This window comes from Pavona decussata, unplaced genomic scaffold (assembly GCF_977016875.1).
Source record: "Pavona decussata unplaced genomic scaffold, jaPavDecu1.1 SCAFFOLD_164, whole genome shotgun sequence".
Lineage (NCBI taxonomy): Eukaryota > Metazoa > Cnidaria > Anthozoa > Scleractinia > Agariciidae > Pavona > Pavona decussata.
In genome coordinates this window covers 496,875-508,912 of record NW_028145575.1, presented here as the reverse complement: position 1 = coordinate 508,912, position 12,038 = coordinate 496,875, and the positions used below count along the sequence as shown (strand labels likewise).

General features: G+C 39.9%; 1 protein-coding gene across 1 annotated transcript in view; it reads right to left on the bottom strand.

Annotated features, from left to right (window-relative positions):
- The window catches only part of LOC146464360 (schlafen family member 11-like), a 74,423-nt gene extending 67,968 nt beyond the window's left edge, over window positions 1–6,455 (bottom strand). The window contains exon 1 of the mRNA XM_085129825.1: window positions 6,350–6,455. The gene's annotated coding sequence lies outside the window, so the exon portion shown is untranslated. The remainder of the gene's footprint in view (window positions 1–6,349) is intronic.
- Window positions 6,456–12,038: the final 5,583 nt, after the last annotated feature.

Sequence of the window (12,038 nt, the reverse complement as noted above, 5' to 3'; positions counted from 1 at the left end):
AGATTTGAATTCGACCAGTTTGCGTGGTGTACATCGGACATTTAATTCAAATAGCCGGGTCAAACTTATGTGACGAACGACCAGAGAATCGTGCTAAAATGGCATTTGGACCTGTCTTTTACCATATTATAAGGTTAGAACATATCGAAATGTTTTTCTATGTGCTTATTTTAACGTAATATGGGTCAAGACATGAACACGGACTAAAAATTATATCTGACCCGCGACTTCAAAGTTTACCGCGGGGGGTCAAATATTTGCATTTTGTACGGACTTTGAAAAGCTCTCGCGTCGCTCTTAATCATTTGCCCAAAGAAATTTTTACAGGAATGTATAGACCATCCTTCTAACATTCAACCACCTGAAGCTTAATTGATTTGAAGGTTTCGCACATGGTGAAAATTAATTTTATTCACGAAGTACTTTTACCGCAGTGAATTGTATGCCTTCGAAATTAAATTATTTCGAATACACAGAACGACGCAATTTTTCCCAAAATCATTCCAACAGATATTTAAAGATAGCAAGAAAAGATTTTAGTGTTTTAAAAGCGGTAGAATGATTTGTTCTCGCACGCGAGGCTCTCAAACCCGTGTAACAATTTAGCGCCTCAAATGACGATTTTAACGGATTTTCATTATTTGCATTTTTCTTTGAAATAAAAGGATATTTCACCGAAAAAACTGTACAGTGATTTTAGTTATATCCTAGCCTATCTGACATCAAAATATGAAAGAAATCGAATTTTCCATCCTTGCCACGATATGTTTGATTTTTACGGACAGGCGCTCTTAAACGCTTGTGCGATCCGTTTAAACGGACGTTAAACGGCTAAAAACGGATTTTTCCATTAAACGGTAAAGCGTTAGTGTCCGTTTTCGCTTTCCAGGTCACAGTTATAGTCCCGTCACTGTATTGAACTCGCAAAAAAAGTGCTGCTGTTTACAGTTCAAATATAAAGAACCCCTAAAGAACACTTTGCACTTTTTTTATTCCAAAACGTGCTCAGTTAAACTTATGACAAACTTAAGCTTTGATAACTTTTTATGTACACCGATCAAGGAAAAGTCTATTTTAGCAACTTCTATACAACACATGTTCAGTACAATTCCAAACAAGACCAAAAGTATGACATTAATTATATCCTCGCCAAAATTCAACTTCTTCTTTTCATTTTCTAGTTCTCATTTTATCTTTGCTGTCTGTCCAAGATTCTACGTTTACTTAGAGTTTCACAATGTGACATTGTAGTTTAAATTCGACTTCTTCTTTTCAGATTCTAGCTTTCATTTTGTCTTTGCCATCCGAGATTCTACAATGGAGTTTCACAATGTGACATTAAACATGTATATTCACAATGCAAAATTCAACTTCTTCTTTTCAGATTATCTTCGCCGTCCTCAATTCTACATTATTTAGAGTTTCACAATGCGACATCCTAAGTTTTGCGATAAGACAGCGCCATTCCTGTTACACATTTTCAGTTCAATGACCATCATTTAATGTGCTAGTTTAGTCATTTTTGCAAGTTTTACTTTTCTACTTCCGACTCGCATGAATGATCAATACAATACAATACAATACAATGGACTTTATTTTAAGAGGGTCACTAAAGTCCTGTTCCAAAGAGAAACTGCTGTACTTGTGCAGATGCAAATAAATATGGCAGAGAACAATCGTAAGTACCTTTGCCAAGCTCACAGTTAGCTTGTGGCAAGCCTCCCCAAGCTATTGGATGATTTCATCTCTTCACGGGATGCCCTGGTTTACTAACGTGCGCATAAGATAGTCCAGTCTCAATACCTATTAAATCCATCGATTTCAAATACATGTAGATTCGCTATGTTTTCTCAGGCCATGGATACCTGATTGACTGTACATGTGATATGAGTTTGATGAAGGTACTCACCATCATTCTCCGCCATATTGATTTGCGCCCACACAAGTACAGCAGTTTCTCTTTAGAACAGTACATCATTGATTGTGTCCAGGAGGGAGTCATGTCAACTCGTGGGCTCAGCTGTCCAGATGATACGGGCCATCCTGACGTCACAGAATGTTTGGACTATTTTGCCTCGAAGCTGGCATCAGCCGTGCGGCCTCGTAAGGAAAGTCTTGTCACATTTTCCTGTTCTCATGAGATAATTAACCAAAAAAAGCAAACCCCATTGCCCATTAACGATTACCAACTGGCAAAATACTTTGCACTGAAGGCTTCTTTGCAACATATCTTTTCCGATACAGCACTGTAGCTTGAGAAAAAATGTTTTTTGCCTTTCTTTTGGTGAGTGCTCAACCAGACAGTACTGGAGAAATGCGTTTAAACCCACCGATCATTTTTATTAAGTTGTAAGATAATTGTTTTTAATGGCCAGTCGCACGCTGTAAACCACATTAAGATCTCACTTTTCCTTTCTTGTTAAATTCTTTTAGATTCTCAAGTTATCTTTCTTCAAAGAGGCGTAGGCTGTCACTGTTTTGTCTCAAGTGTCAAACTTTTGCGTATTTTCATACTTGAAATACTAACTTCAAGTGCTGTTCCTGTATTATGGTAATAGGTTTGTACATAACTATGATTCTTTGATGGCCTGGCGTACAATTATTGGCTGATTGACCATCCAAGGAAAAGATTTGGCGAGGTTGTAGTTTATCAATCATTCAAACTTCCCATGTTTTACAGGAAGTGACGTCACGATGGCCCACATCATCCGGACAAGCAATCTGATTGCGAAAAGCCAAAGTTGACCCCTCCCTCCTGATCATGTTGAATGATGGTCGTTGGTAATGGCGCTGCCTTATTGCAAAACTTACAATGGCATATACCTGCCAACTCTCACGCATTATGCATGAGTATCACGCCTGTGGACTAACGACATCAAACTCACGCATCGAGGACATTTTCTCACGCCTGACTCACAATTTCTAGCTTTTGGGACGAGTATTCCGCCTCCTCGATGAGCATGACGCTTCACCGTAAATAGTAGCCAATCAAAATAACTTCCGGTCATGCAACTGTCATGTCAGCGATGATATGAATTGGGGTTACACACTCAGCTCCACTGCGACAGACTCTCCAAACAGGATATTTTGTTGAGCACCACTGAGGAAAATTCGTGACTAGATACAGCTTCATTACACGTCGGAGGAAAATACCAATCTCACAGTTACGAACAGCAAGAAGCGATGACAAAAACACGGCCGTAACTAATCAAAGATGTGATAAGGCACACAAGATCTTGCTACGAAAACAAATAGGCGACCAGATAAAGATTATTACACAGTTCAAATCCTAACTAGAGAGGCTGTACTGTTACCGGACGCACTAAAACAAGCCAAACCAAACCCAAATAAAATGCCTCCACGGGCACAAGAACAACGGTTGCTGAACAGGCGATAAACACAGCACTCGTCAGTCAGAAATGACCTTTGATATTAAAATACAAAACATGCGACAGTTGCATTGTTTAGTCTATCATGCAAATACTCCAAATCATCATGTTAAGCGGCTGCAAACATACAAGAAGCTAAATTGGTGAAAAGACTGAAATGGAAGCGTCATATATGCATGTAGAAATCTCTCAGACATTCTAGTTAGAGCTAAATACCACGTACCAACTGTACAGGAGTCGTGTTGACCCATCAACACCTTTTTAAAAAACTAGACATGATTCTTGTTCGTTTTTTTTTTTTTTTTCAGTTCAATACCAGGGAAGACCTTTGGAGCTTCTCAAGTCAACTTGACTGAGCTAATAACGTTTTTTCACTATCACAGTCTTTGAAATTCAAGATGGTTCCCAACAAAATAATCCTTGCACCCTTGATAATTTTTGTTTCCAGCAGTATGACGTAACCCTTTGTGTTTCGTCCAATCAGCGCCAACGTCTGAAATTCGGACGTTCAACACACACTTCAGAACAGCTCTGTGTCAGGCCTTCCTTTCCTCTTCCCCCCCTCCCCTTCCCCCCTCCCCTAAGGAATAATGTCGGATAAGTTGTTCTAAAAAAAATTCATTTTATTTCATATTTGCTATTTATCATTTCTTTGCTCTTTATAACAATCGAAAAAGCTAAATGTCTACAATCCGTTCGAATCGTAAGTGTTTAAAGGTCGTCGGAATATCTTCGGACATTTTCGGTAACGTTATGAAGTCTTCGGAAAATCGTCGGAAATCCTCGGAAGTAGCTCAGACGTTTTCGGAAATCTCAGTCAGGACGAGACAAAAATCTCACGCATTTGCCTCAGCAAGGGGGGGGACAGGGGGGTCAGAACCTCCCGGCTCCCGTACCTTTGCCTCCCACCTCCCGCCCTTTTTCGCGTTTCTCCCGTCCCCGGGTAAATTAGAAGGCTTCAAAACCCATATTAGTCACAAAGCTGTACCAGGACGTACCATTCGTAGGCCTTTCATTATTCATTTTCTACTATCTATATTTTGAATAACGTCAACATTATCGATAGGTTTTGTACGCTGAGTTAATGAAGTTTTGACTAACATAAAGACTTTTGTTCTTGAGCCATCGTAGCTTGACTCAGAAATAAAATAAAAGCAGCGGTGATAAACATAATAAACTTGCGCATTTAATGTAACTTGACGTTTCATATGCTACGTCAAGCTAAAATGTGCAAGTTTATTGCGGTTTATCACCGCTGTCTGTATTTAATTTTTGACTAACCAGTTCGTCTTGTTTGACGGTTTAACCATTCTTTCAGTGACAACAGTCTTGTCCATCGTGCAGTGTAATAGTTGTTGCATTTCTTAATTATTCATTTGTTGGGATCATGTAATTCAAATAGGGAAGTAGGACATGGCGAGCTGGCAGCCAAACGCCCCAGTTTAGAGTTCGGTACATCTTCCTAATTCTCGGCGCCTTATTGCGGATCCGTTTACTTGATACACTAATTATAATCTTGATATCTTTCTAGATATCCTTACTCCCTAAAACGGCGTGAAAAAATTGCTTTTAGTTCGGGAAAAGGTAAAATAAAACTTTAGGACCTACTTTCAATCCAAGGTTTAAATCTCTGGGTTACTGGTGGTGAATTCTAAGCTCGTTGCTACTGCTCTGAGGAAAGAATTACTGCATTAAATGCAAAAAGCGTCCGAAATTAGGCCGGACAAACTGTTCATCAAAAAGAAGTCTTCATCAATGTGCCGAGGAGGCTGCACTGATCTCCTCCTATTCCTAATCCTACTCCTCTTTTCTATAAAGTCGTTCCTGATTGCTTCCCATGCTGTTTGGCTGCCTATTGTAATAGGAATCAATTTTGTCTTGTCCAAAAAGAAAAACGGTGTCGTGAAACGAACCACTCCGCACTCTCCACGTGCTCATTGAAAGAGCATTCCGTTCGTAAATTCCCATATACCATGCAGCAAAATCTTTAGTACGGTCCGATTGACGGTCATTGGGAGAGGTCGTCCATGCCCCAGATTTCTCACTACCGCACTGAAAAATACTAAGAACTACTAAAATGGACACGGCATTGAATCTCTGATACTAAATTTACAAGACGCGTACTTGCTCGCCTTGCTCACCTCTTTTGAGACTTCTAAAAACTTGCGCGGCACTCACATGCACATGTGTACACATGCCACGCTTGACATTTCATAAGCTATGACGTAGAATTTCACCGGAAGTAACCCTGTTTATCGCCTGAGCACGAATTTTCGTGTGCCCTCGGATATAAAATATTGTGTAAAGCCTCGGACGACGCCAAATGTAAGACAAATAACATTGTACAACATTGTTGAGTTCTGTTTCTGATATAGTATTCTAACGCATCAATAAGTAAAGAAATTCACCGTTTTGTATTGCTCTCCCGCTTTCCGTCCTCTTAGAGCTCCCGACTCCCGCCCTTTCCTCTCCCGTCTCCCGTACCCCTCCCGCCCCCTATTCTCCCGGGCTCCCGCCCCCCTGTCCCCCTCCACCAAAAATTGGCAGGTATAATGGCACATTGTGAAACTTATGTAGAACTGCGGACGGCGAAGATAAAATGTAGGCTACGATCTGAAAAGAAGAAGTCGAATTTCGCATTGGGACTATACAATGTGTCGCATTGTGAAACTCCAATGTAGAATATCGGACGGCAAAGATAAAATGTAAGTTTAAGCTAGAATCTGAAAAGAAAAGTCGAATTTCGTATCGTGAAACTACAATGTCGCATTGTGAAACTCTAACGTAGAATCTCGGACAGCAAAGATAAAATGAGCACTAGCTAGGAGTTGAAAAGAAGAAGTTGAGTTTTGGCGGGGATATAAACGCGCCATGCAAAAGAAGCTTCTTGATTTGAACATTGTCTTAGTTAAGAAAGAGCAAATATGAAGTTAGACTAAAAGAAAATTCGAAGTTCTTACCTTAAATTGAAAACATGGCAAATGTACAGCAACATAGGCGTTCGAATCCAAATTATAAATGGTAAGCTCGTGCGCTCCCAAGGTCTAAACCAGCCTCAGTCTAAACAAACATTCTGCGCGCAATTGCCAATGACGTCATTATTCGCTCATCAGTCTCCTGGGACTGTAGGTCCCAAATTTGGTTTGACAATTATAAGAGGCAGAGGGTCAGCCGGACGTCAAACAGCCTACAATTGAACCGTCAACAGTCAAAAAGGGCAATTTTTACTGTCAACCGTAAAAATAAAAATAAAAAATCAATTATTATTAGTCGTCAAATGGTTTGACATCGCAAACTTTTAGCCAACCTCGTTCCCAGGATCCTGGGTGAAGCTGGTCACGTGACAGCACACGACAAACTTCTCCCCAGTCGGGGTATACTTGCTCAATTATTTTATTCGCAAGAGTCGATCAGAGATTTTCAAGCGGGTGCGATTTTAAGCAAGCAAAATGCGAGAGATTTGGCGCAGTTTCATACCGTCTGCAAAAATCGTATATTAAGTACAATCTAGGGAATTTCAAACGGTCAATGAAGCAGAGGTTGATCATAAACTCTACAACTCTACACTAGTTGGAACTGATTCCATGAATTGTACCAGAAATAGCATTTATTCAAGCTTAAACTGCGGTAATAAGTACATCTTTTGCTCTATAAAATGAAATGTAGTTCATAAAAAATTCTTTCAGTAACAGCATTATTAATAATTCATCACTCAAGAAAATACAAATACATTCTTCTTGTTCAGTATTCTGTTTATTTACATGTAATTCGCGAAGCACAATATTGAATATATATTTGGACACCGATTTCCCGTGAATAAATACATTGTTTTCGATCACAATCAGCGCTCTGAGCTCAATATTTTTCGTTTAACTACGTCTTAAAGTCAAGGACATAGGGAATAAACTAAGATGAAAAGTACCTTTGAATTATATTCACACGCGGCTTGCTTCAGTCCGTTGGTATTTCTGAGCACTTCGCCTGCTCACATTCTATTGCCGAAAATTCTTGGTGTTCCATTCGGCAATACTAAAATTGATCTTCTTTCCCATTTCACCCCATTTGGAGCTCTGTTAAAAGGCGTAAAGCCAGCGATACTTCTGTTCTAATCACTATGCCTGTTTATAGTTTTTGACTCAAGCATCCCCCATCGTCTGTCGGTTTCCCGAAACGACTGTTTTTAAAATAATTCTACCTGAGTGGAAGAAACGTGAACCTCTTCCAGGTCTCAAGTGAGTGTGCGATGTAGAAATGCTTGGTTGTAAAATCGCTTGTTGGCGTAGAGTTCGTAGCTGACTTCTCCGTCCTTCTGAGAAAGCAACAACTGCATACTTCACTACCCCTCCCTAACGGCTAATTGTGTCAAGCACCCAGATTTTGGGTGCCACGTGACCAGCTTCACCCAGGGTCTCTCTCTCTCTCTCGCTGGGGCGGGAAGAAGAGAGATCCTGGGAACAAGGTTGACTTTTGGCTCTCAAAGATTCCTTTCATCTGGTTTTCCCAACCTCATCCTCTCTTGCCAAAATATACTCACTTTATAGTCTTTTTCACTTTTTAAAATTTCCGTCTAAACTGACGTCACAACTAACTTCCGTCTTGACGTAATTTTGATTTCAAAACATTAATGATTCAAAACATTGATAACGTGTTTCTGACCGCAAATCAACCTACAGAGGTTTCTTTCTGGAAAGAAGCTCAAAACGTTCTTCATTATTTTAGTCCTGTACAGGCCCGCAAATGATCCCCGGACCGGAAATGATCCCCAAATTGAACCGCAAATGATCCCCGGACGGGAAATGATCCCCAGATTGGACCGCAAATGATCCCCGATCGCCTCATCATAAATATAGAATGGAATGGACTCAAATCTGGACAGTGGATTTCAACTTTATAAACAACAATTTTTTTTCCCTTAATAACACCAGTCAATATATTTAAAAATTTTAGTCAGTTATATTAAACTATCTGCATGCAAATTTCACAGCTTTAAAAATTATAATGTAGTAGCTCAGTGCAACAGAACAATTTAGTTATAAACTGGAACATACATGACTGTGTACATAATTTACGTACACCATTACAACGCACGAATTGTACGAAATTCGTCATCAGTTTTCAAATAGGGCGAACAATACGAAACAAATTTTGACAGTGCAACTAAAAAATACTTAACTAGAACAGGCCAACTTACTCGAATGGGAAAGCCTCTTCAGAGAGTACCACAATTTCGTACGCACTGATGTAGTGAGCTTTCCCCGAAGTAACCCAGCCACTCCCATCCCGAACGCATATTCACTTTAGAGAATTCGTGGATCATAGTGGGTGGAACACGCACCTTCGACGGATGTCCATTACCCCCGAGTGAGGTGATTATGTTGCCTTAACAGGTCTGGTGAACATTTTCGATATTCCGGTTGCTTCGGTGTCTAGCTGAGGAGAAGGCTTATCTATAATCTACCGAAATAACCATAGACAAGAAGAAGCCGATTTCGACAGCATTCCTTTCGTGAGCCATGAAGCCTATCAAAGAAACTTCCATAGCCTCCAGCAAATGGACGCAAAAGTAACAGATGTACTCGAAGAATTAAAATTGAAGTATGGAGAAGGGCGAATTACTGAAGATCAAATTTGCCTAAAAAGCGGAAAAATTGACAGCTATTCCCAAGCGTCTATAAGGGGACAATGGTCTTCTGCAGGTCTATGCCTACGACAGTGTGTCATGTAAAAAATATTTAAAGAAAGACTGGGAGTCCAATCAGCGGCAAAACGAAACCGGAAGACAATATCAACATATTACACGATAACATATTGGACGACCGAGGATAAAAAGTTATGCTTAAGACTAAGATCCGATTACGAACAAAGGCGACGATAGTGGCCAAGATTTGACCGCCATCTGAAGCGCATTGACCGATTCTCCTTCCTTTTACGAAAAACAAAACAACAAAAAAAAAAAATCTAGCGAAAGTCTTAACTGACCCGTTCTTTAATTTTTTAATTTAGAAGAGTTTCGTACAATTCTTGCACATTTTAGGCATTGTAATGGTATAAGGTCTATAAGTAAATCATATACATACATGTTACAGTTTATAGGTAAATTGTTCTGTTTTACTGTCTTGCTATATTATAATTTTTGAAGCTGTGAAATTTGCATGCAGACAGTTTAAATATAACGACTGGTGTTATAAAAAAATGAATTCTATAAAGTTGAAATCCACTGTCCAAATTTGAGTCCATTCCATTCTATATTTATGATGAGGCGATCGGGGATCATTTGCGGTCCAATCTGGGGATCATTTCCCGTCCGGGGATCATTTCCGGTCCGGGGATCATTTGCGGGCCTGTACAGTCCTCCCAAAAGCCTTTCCTTATTCTTGTATCTTTGATATTTATTATAGCTCAGTCTGCCTTCTTACTTACTTTTTGTCATCCTGGCCCGCTTAGATTAGATTGCTACCTGCGGCGCCAAGAAATTAAATTGTACATGTAAATTTATACAAACACTAAATTAAGTCGAAGTCTTTTAGCATGTACAAAGTCGTTCGCGTCTCTACTATTTCGAGCATCTCACCTTGTTTTGGGAAGACTGAACAAGCCGACTAATTTTTTTATGGGATAGGGGGCGGGGGGTCGGGTAAAATTCTGAGATAAATAAAGAAGTGGGACGAAATTTTGACAATATTGATGAGAAATTATTCTGGTTTATTCACGAAATACAAACATCTATTACATACTAAAACAGTTCCAAAGTAACGATCAACTCCTTAACAACGTTTATTTCGAAAAACTAAGTATAAATAACAATGCTTTAATAGTAAAAGGCTGTTTAATTCGTGAGATGTTGTCCGCTTTCTCGTACAAATCACTGAAGTATTGTTGCGTCTCTTCTTCTTCTCTAGTGTCTTCCGAGTGATAATCGTCTAGATGCAGGATGCAGTATATCCTTTTCCTAATGTCCGGCTCAAGATTGATGAACATCCTGCTTCCTGCCGCATTGCTAAAATAACGTTTGCTTGCAAAAGATAAGCAATGAATGGTGCATCCTGTCTAAACAGCAGCGTTGCCACATCTTCCACCTCTATGCAGGCTTCAGGGATTATGAGGGAAGGGAGGCATGAGAAGACAATGGGGAAGCTCGTTGGCAAGGGGATTTGCAACGCAGATCTGATATAGGCGTCGGAAGTTGTTTTCAAAGCGTTTGCGCTTTTTGTCCTTTGATTTTCGACAGTTACAAAACGCTCAAGACGAGCGATAACTAGGAGATCCAAAATTGACTTTTCATTGTTTTGAGATGAGATGAGATTTGCCAAAAACAACAGCTTTCATAGCAAGCACATATCAAAGCTTGTAATCATTTTAAGTGGAAAGTAGAAGTTCAAAACGTATCAAAACGTACCAGGTGTAACCAGGAGCCCAGGGTGTAACTTTTTTCGGAGAGGTGGGGGGGGGGGGGGGGGAAAGGGGGAATTCACCCCCCAAAAAACTCTTTTGATGGGGGGTGTCATTTAAGTAAAATTGGAAAACTAGGGGGGTCATAAAATAAAAAGATAAAGGACGGGTCAAAATTGTTAGGATGTAATTTTGGAATTCAGGTGATTTTGCCATGGTAGTCTGTGCAAAATGAACATATCTTGGGCGAAAGCTACTTGGTAAATAGCATCGTTAAGACTTCTGGCGTTTTCCCCGAGCTTGTTATTTGTTTTTGTTCTGGCTGTCAATATCAAGAGCGATGACGCTATTTTCAAAAATTCAAAAAAACTCGAAAAATGATAAATAAGAGTTTTGTTTGTTTTCCTGGACAGTCACTTGACGTATAACTAGCAACGTTTTTATTGGTTACGCGTCCCTATTTTGAAGACGATAGTCTTTTCTGACAGGTGAAATTCGACCCTCATTATTTAGGAGAGAAACGTTTCCCTTTGAGGAGGGTCTGAATGGGGTTTAGTGTTATTTGCCTACAATTTTTAGTGTAAACAGTATACAGGCAATTTTTAGTGTTTGTTGTTAAATTGGCCAATTTTTTAAAGTTTACTGTTTCCGAAGAAAATACTGTTAAGTGTTTGGAGGGGTTTTTTGTGAAAATCCATAGTCTTTTACCATTGTAAATTCTTATTTGCTCTTCGAAAATCGGTTCATGAACTTTTGAGCCTGTGCTCAAAGGGGCTGTGGTCTCTTTTATCGACCCATTAGACTGCAAGCAGTCCCTTTCTGGATAGTCGAGAGGTCGCGCGAAATAGCCGAGCGCGAAAAAACTGGAGCAAACGAGCGGAGGGGGGCTCGTTTATTTCTCCTCGCTCCAGTCTTGCTGCGCTATGAGCGCACCCTCTCGACTGACCAGAAAGGGACTGCTTGCAGTCTATCGACCCATGCGCAACAGTATTTTTGGAAACCTGGGGAGTACTGGGGACCAATGTCGTACCAAGAGCCCATCTGACATAACGGTCAGCAGATCAGGTCGTGCCATCCGCGCTCATTTTCGCCTTGATTTGTAGGAACATCTGGGTGATCAGGTGTTGCACATTTCCATGAGCTTTTTGACAAGGAAGGAATAACATTAATCTGTCATTTTTGTTGAGCATTTTATCCTATTTTAATGATAAATAATGTCCTGTTATTATATAAATTAGAGTAAATTATAAGGATTTCTCT